A 7,502-nucleotide genomic window follows, 5' to 3' on the forward strand; every position below is an offset into this window, starting at 1 on the left:
CGAAGGACCTAATGGTTAGTGTAAAGAAAAGGGAAACTTGTTTACAATTTCATTCCTGCTCGCAGGATTGAAAATCAGACTGAAATTTTACTAGCAGCACCGTCTGGTGCTTTGGAGTGGTGTCTTAGAGTTCCGACAGAGCGCGTAAGCTTATGCCTAGAACAGCAGGTGGTGTGGAAAATCCGGTGCGCATAATATGCTTGCTGCTAGGCTGTGTGCAGCGGCTCTGCGATCGACATAGCGAGGAGGAGGAAATTTTCGCTTAAAGTTGCCTTCCGAAAGCAGTGTTGTCAAGCTGGAGCTTACTCGCAACCATTTTTAATTTCTAAGAACAGCTGTCCATTTTAACACAATAGCGTTAAAGGCCCCGTTCGCCGAAAATTCGGCGTCGGTGGCCGTCCGCTGGTGTGTTCGGTAGCTGGCCGTTGACATGGCCGAACGCTAACTGGACGTTGGGCTGCCTGACATTACCTTGTTCAGGAGTTGCCAACTCGGGCCTCTCCTTTCGTACGGGAGAGTGATACCATAATCAGCATGCCAGGACCCTTCTCTCTCTCGCTCTTTATAATCTTTGCGCTCACTGCCACAATCCATGCAGGGACTGTCACCTGCGTTACACATCCTGTCCACGTGTCGCGATAACGGAGTATGCTAGCAATAAGGATGTTTACAACCAGACGGGTTTTGCGAGAATACGGTGATTCACGCTACCTGGGCAGTGAATAACAACAAATAAAACATGCATACGTGATTCGCTCAATGCTACGGCTGTAAAAACGCATTCCCGGTGACTCAATTTGCGGTTTTTGGTGGTGGTTCACCAGACTCTTCTTGTGTTCTTCGGCTAACTGGAGCGAATAAAGGAACAAATGCGTCATCGAGAGCCTATCTACATTTAATAAGTTAAGATTAGAGCGGTATTGTGAACGAAATCCCTAAGCTTGAAGTATGCCCGACATTGCATGGAGCACAAGAAATATTAAGATTTATCCCTGTTAAACCATGTCATCCGAACATAAATAAGGCTACACATCAAGTATGAAGCGCCAGCCGACGATGCAGTTAAACAACGCCTTCGCTCCGGCTGCTCAAGGACAAACGTGGGAGCTAATGACCTTGGGCGTTGCAGTGCGAAGAGTGGATGTCACGCTATTAGGTATGACCTCGAGCAGGATTCGAACCTGCGGTGGCGCGTACAGGTGACTTTCGCTTACAGCTGCTTCAGATCAGCTTCTCGCTGCATGGAATTGGCTGGCGCACGCGCTAGTTCACGTTACTGAACAACGAGGGCGCCACAATTCAGTGCACTCTTCAAACCCACTATCTAACGCATCCCTCTCAAATTGAATCGCATTAATCGTCCGTTATATTTTCCTCCATTCACTTCTGCCTTTCATTACTATCCATGCCATCTAAGGTTACCTAGAATTTAAAGAGGACTACATGCACGGCCGTTTGTGTTGTGTATGCTGCACGTGACCGTGTACACCAGAGTGATACGAATATACCAGTTACGATACTTGCGGTAATGTTCCTTTAATATAATCTGTCGAGCGGGTTGTCGCGACGCTGCATTCAAGTTACAAATTGAGATTGTAGGAAAATTCACTGTCGCCTGGCAATAAAATCAATGTAGGAGGTGATGTAACAAGTGCATAGATACAGCAGTTGGAGCATTATGTAAGACTAACAAAAATCAGCTCTCCGTATTATAAAGAAATGTGGTGGCGATAGCTTTTATTGTCCACTTTAAAATGAATAGGCCTTCGCAAAGTGGCCCTTGGCAATCATTCTCATGCTGATGCGAAGTTTCGGGACTAGCGTCACTCACTCACTCACTCACTCACTCACTCACTCACTCACTCACTCACTCACTCACTCACTCACTCACTCACTCACTCACTCACTCACTCGCTCACTCGCTCACTCGCTCACTCACTCACTCACTCACTCACTCACTCACTCGCTCACTCACTCACTCACTGAAAATAATAGGTTATTCTTTAGCTTCCTTTGCATAATACAGTATATCACACACTAGCACTCTAAAGGAAAGAAGAAAAAGAAGGAAAATGAATAAAAAAAGAAACAAAAAAAAACTAACAATGGGGGGGGGGGGGGGAGTACTTAATTTTAAGTTATTTCAGATTCAACATCCAGCCATCTGATACCATACAGCAACGGGGCCTCCTAACACAGACGTACCCCCCCCCCCCCCCCCCCTGAAAACAAACAAACAAACAAGGACCACCGGTGGTCGACATTTCTGGAGCCCTCCACTTCGACCTATCATAACCTGAGTTGCTTTGGGGCGTTAAACGTCATACATCAAACAAAACCAACCCGCCTCACAGCAACAGAAAATACAAACCTCCAGCACTGGCCAATATTTCGAACGGCGTCTTCAAGCGACCTATCTAGGTTAATATATAATGTTAGTCATCAAGAATCATGTTTTAAAAAAAAAGAGACAAAAGGGAAGAACATTCAGAAGACTAGAAAGACATCAACTGAAGATTAATGTCTATTGTCATCCAGCAAAAATCACGTTAAACATTGAAATAACAAAAACTAAAAAAAATTGATTCACCGATGGTAGATAATCTAGTTTCTTTGTTTTTCAAATTTATTGTTTGGCTCAAAGCGCCCCATTTGTTTATTTTCTATTGGCTATTTGCCTGCTATACATATGTGGTGCACGGAGAGGCTCTTCTTGTTATTGCTTTACAATGGCCTAACCATAAAAATCACATCAGACAAGAGTGATAAGAGATATGGTTTATAGTGTTCACGGATATAGTCATACGAGCTTTTCTGCACTATCCGGGGGATTTGAAACGTCACGAAGCTCACGTGACCACGAAGGCCAATCATGGGGCACCACCCATAAAAGAGATATTCGAAAATGGCCGCCTTGGCTCAATCTAAAATTTATCATCTTTATTTAACCACCGATGAGCAATTAAATAAAGAACTGGCATAAGCACGCAAAGAAAATGCAGCTGAGAACTCAGAATTCTCTCACATTCACTCCTGAGTGGCCTCATCGTTTTAATATTGGCCGTTCTGGTCATGCAGCTGTAGTATCTCGCTCGTTTACCCATTTTCGTTTAAACGAGGGTACAGAGAATAAATCGAAGTAAACATATCTTATTCTAGTTAATAAAAGGCTTTTCTCGGTGTTAGCATAGCTCGGATTTCTCAAGCTACGACTCCCCCCCTTGATAAAATGAAAATGACCCCGGCCGTTTTCGTCACTCAAGCCATGTATAAATGTTCAATTTGTATTGAGCATTTCGTGCGTGTAATTCAAGTTTTCGCGCCAGGAAAATGTACATTTTAGCTGGTGAATTCACGTAACCACCAAAAGACAAGCAATTGATTTTTTTTTTTCTCCGAAGGAGTAAAAGAAATGTATCTGTTCTCATTGTACCTTCAATTTCTTTGTACAAACTAGGACATCCCGGTTAATCACATTCGCGTTATAACACCGGAGAGCGCTGTAATATGATGTCATAGTCCCTAGCTCACTGTGTTTCTATTTGTTTCTTCCTCCTTATTTCATTCCACCCTATATGATTTCAAGTAGCGGGGCAGAGACATGTCACTCAGTCAGAAATCTCCAACCTTCCACCAACTAAAGCTCTTTCTAAAAAACAACAACAACAACAACAAATTGGGCGTCGTTGTTTTCCGAGCATGTCATAGTAGCACGCCGATTTGTCTATTTTGGAGAAACCCTCCGGTGCTGCCATCGTGTCAAAAGTCGAGAATAACTAAGTAGTGTGCTACGAATGTGAACACTAGTCGATAGTGAACCCCGCTTTCCTAATGAAGTGGACTGAGCTTACATTCAGAGTGTTCAGTATTGGTTCTCTTTTCGGGTTATTTACTTCCAAGTTCGATCAGCCATTTCTTCGTTGCCAACCTGTAACATATAGCAGAGGCAGGTTAGGTATCGTATTAGACTTCTTGTGAACTCCGATTTCTGCTGGCTTTCGAATAAATTACTACGAACTAAAAAAACAAAAATGCGGGAGTGGGGCGCGCGCTAGATGGCGATTCGCTGCAGAAAAACCAATCGAACGACCCCAACGCACAGCAGGTGGGAACGGCGGTACGGGTCTCTGGTAAGGCAGCCTATCTTTGGAAAATCGGTGACGTTCTTTTTTATGCTATTGTTTCTCAAGTGGACACGTGCACGTCCAAGGTAGAGTTTGCATTATTAGTGTGCTTAGGCTAGGATTATTTTGTTTTGCCTTTTGTTTTTGCTCCAGGTGTTTTGCGCCTGCTGATCGAACGCACCTTTGTGTCAGAGAGAGGCGAAAGTTCGGCGAAGACTTTCATTTTGCTCTCCCTTTCTTCTTCAGCCTTCTCGCAGCCTGCAGCATGAATCTATGTTTTCTCTCATTTCCACTTACAGCCATTCGATCGGGAATAAATATTCAAAGAACTCGACCTTTGGGAAAGTCGGCCGAATGGTCATTACATGTATTTAATGAAAGATGTACACCCGGTCAATTTTTACTAGTAGCGCGCAGCTATCGACTGCCAAGTGTAGTGGCGCAGATGCGAAGCAAAGCGGAAATCGGGAGAGGGAACGAGCGCGGGAGCGTTTTCATGCTTCTCGAGGGAGTGTCGTTTGCTTGGCTGTTCACTCCGTCGGAAGCAACCCCTCGAATCAACTAAGGAGAGGCCTTTGCCATTCCCAATGCATTGGAGAAAGTGTGGCGGAAGTGACGTCACAATTTAGGGTTAGCCAAGTCCGGCCATTAGCAACGACGACGCTGTTGCTATGAGGACACGGGCCACTAGCAACAGCGTTGCTAAGGGCCCGAGGTACGTGAGCGTCGCGGAGAAAGAAAATGCGGAGGGTTAAGGAGGAGGAGAGGCATTGCAGCGTCCGGTCGGGGCGCGGCCGTGCGGCCATGCCGGCTTCAAAAAAGTGACGTCAAGGTCTAGCTCCTAAGTTGTTTCCTTCCTCCATAGCCTGTTCTATCTGCTTTGTGCATCTGGCCTTGATTTGCGCTAACTTGTAACGTTCCAAGTACTACACTTGTCCCCTGTTCCATTTGCGGGTACCTTCACGAGGTTTTATTTTTTAAAATTTTAATGCGCCGATATTTATTGCCCTCGACAACTATTTGCACCGAAATTAAGGGGCGATTGCAAATAGTATTGGGCGTGCCAAGTTGCCCATTGCAAATGTGTGTTCAATACAGGTGACCACACTCTAGGCGGCGCATAAGATCAAGTAGCGGTAGCTGCTTCGTGCGCCGATGTGTGACAGGCGATTGTGGCGGATGCTTCACACTAACCAGAACAGCCTAGCAGACGATGCTCTCTGCTGCAGCAGGAACTGTAAACCATACAGTTTCTTACTCTTACCTAGAGGGAAAGCTGTGCTGCCATCTATGGGAGTTTACATGGAATTTCCAGACGGCAGTTCAGCCACCATGGGCGCTCAAAGCATCATGGGCCGGAGAGCTACCGAGTGCTGAACTACAACTTTTGGCCAAAACTAATGCAAAGATAAACGTTGTTCTACCGTAAATAATGACCTATCATTCAATATTATCACTATAAATTTCAAAAAGAGAGAGAAACAGCATGTCAGTGTGATATTTATCCAATATAAGCGATGGCTCTTTCTCCTACTGGTTTAGTTTTGAGCAGCACAAATACCGATATTTTGCACTTAATAGGCAAAATTTGAAATAAAAACGTTACAAAAATATTTATGGTTGTGCAATCACTGAAGGAACTTTTTAGAGGCATTTCGGGAAACAAAAACCATTTATCGAGGACGTCTGCATTTGCGCCTTCGCTACTATGGCTTTCGCGGTCTACGTACGCACCTTCAGATGATGATGATGACGAAAAAGAAACATCGCAGTACCCGAGAAAAACTGACTGTCCCGCAACAAGTAGCACACCGGCCCATGATTCTTAGCGCGACCATGGTGGATGAAGTGCAGCGCCCTCAGCTTTCCCTCTAGTTAGTGTAAGGAACTCTATGCTGTAAACATGCCCTTGCCCTCGCTTGCCTTGTCATCTCCTACGTGCTCCCCCGCAGCAGCGCCGGCAGTCGACAGCCGTGCGGTACTGTTAAATAACTGGTCAGGTGTACGTGTTGGCCATGGTCTCATAGTTCTAATGTATATAGATCCTACGGCATGAGATGCGTTAGAGAGCAATATAGGGTAATAATAAACATTATTGTTAGTAATGAGTAACCTATAAATACTGAGAGCATAATAAAGAATAACTCTACTGCACACCACAAATGCGGTACCACTTCCTGCACGCATCTGCTTCATGAAGTTAACCCTCACCATGTTCTCTGCACAAGGAACTGCCTCACCAAGACCAGGCGTCTCGAGAAAGATTAATATTCAGTGGGTCATCGCAAAGTCAGGGGGGGGGGGGGGGTGATGCAGATGGCTAGTTTCCAATTAGGGACCAGTTAGTTTCACGGGTAGGCTGATTCTGACCGACGCCACATTTTAAGCCTGCGAGCGAGGAAGAAATGGCTGATCTTTGAGAGACTAATTATTGTCGCAACACATTTATTCATCAAATAATCAACCACTCTATCCCTTCCAACATTTCCTACCGTCAAAGACTGCAGTGCATACATGCAAAACCACTCCTCTCCTCTCCACTTCGCCACAGCCGTTTTCTAATGTGTGCCCAGTTTCGTTTCGAATACAATCGTGAAACGCACGCGCCGCGCGGTTTTTAGCTGGCGGTCTAAACGGGGCATTGCCGTTGGTCGCTCTTGGGGAGTCACGTGATCGACGTTTTTTTCTCTAAAAACAGGTTAACGAGGCATCTCGACAGGCACGCCGGTTATCCGTCATATCCTACTGCTCGCTCGAGAGCAGCCGGCTATCAACATGTACAGGCAACCGTGAGCCATTGTTGGGAGGCATATATGGCTTCAACTGTGAACGCTGCTTGACGTCTCTCTCTCTCGATAAAGACGGATGGGTTGCAGTTCAGTGGGCGGCAGTTCATGCGACCTCGGGGAAGTTGCGTCGTTTTCGTTGTTCTCGTCTCCTCATTTTCGACTTTTTATATTTTCAAGAATTTGACTTAAGCTTTTGCGCCACTTGCTGCACGAGAGACAGTTTACAAGGTTAGGGCTTTCTTGTTCGCGACGCGGAACATATTACGGCATGACGCGGTGGTGCACCGCAATGGTTCTTCCTGCAAGCTCTGTGGCAAACCTGGCGACTTTCTACACATATTACTCACCTGCCCCTCATTCTCTCATCCTCCTTCACCAGAGGTGGCCCTAGATTACTGGGAGAAGCTACCCACCAGTACCTCCTATAAGGATCAACGCAAGATCATTACATGCGCTCTCGCTCGGATAGCCCTCCAAGGGCTTTCTTTTGCTTCGTAAAAGGGCCCTCCGTACATGAAGGGGGCTCTGAAATGCCATGTAGAGGGCAATGCCCCCACCCTCTGTATTACTGGCAGTAAATGTTTTAACC

This window comes from Amblyomma maculatum, chromosome 9 (genome assembly GCF_055883805.1).
Source record: "Amblyomma maculatum isolate TAMU_Amacu chromosome 9, ASM5588380v1, whole genome shotgun sequence".
Lineage (NCBI taxonomy): Eukaryota > Metazoa > Arthropoda > Arachnida > Ixodida > Ixodidae > Amblyomma > Amblyomma maculatum.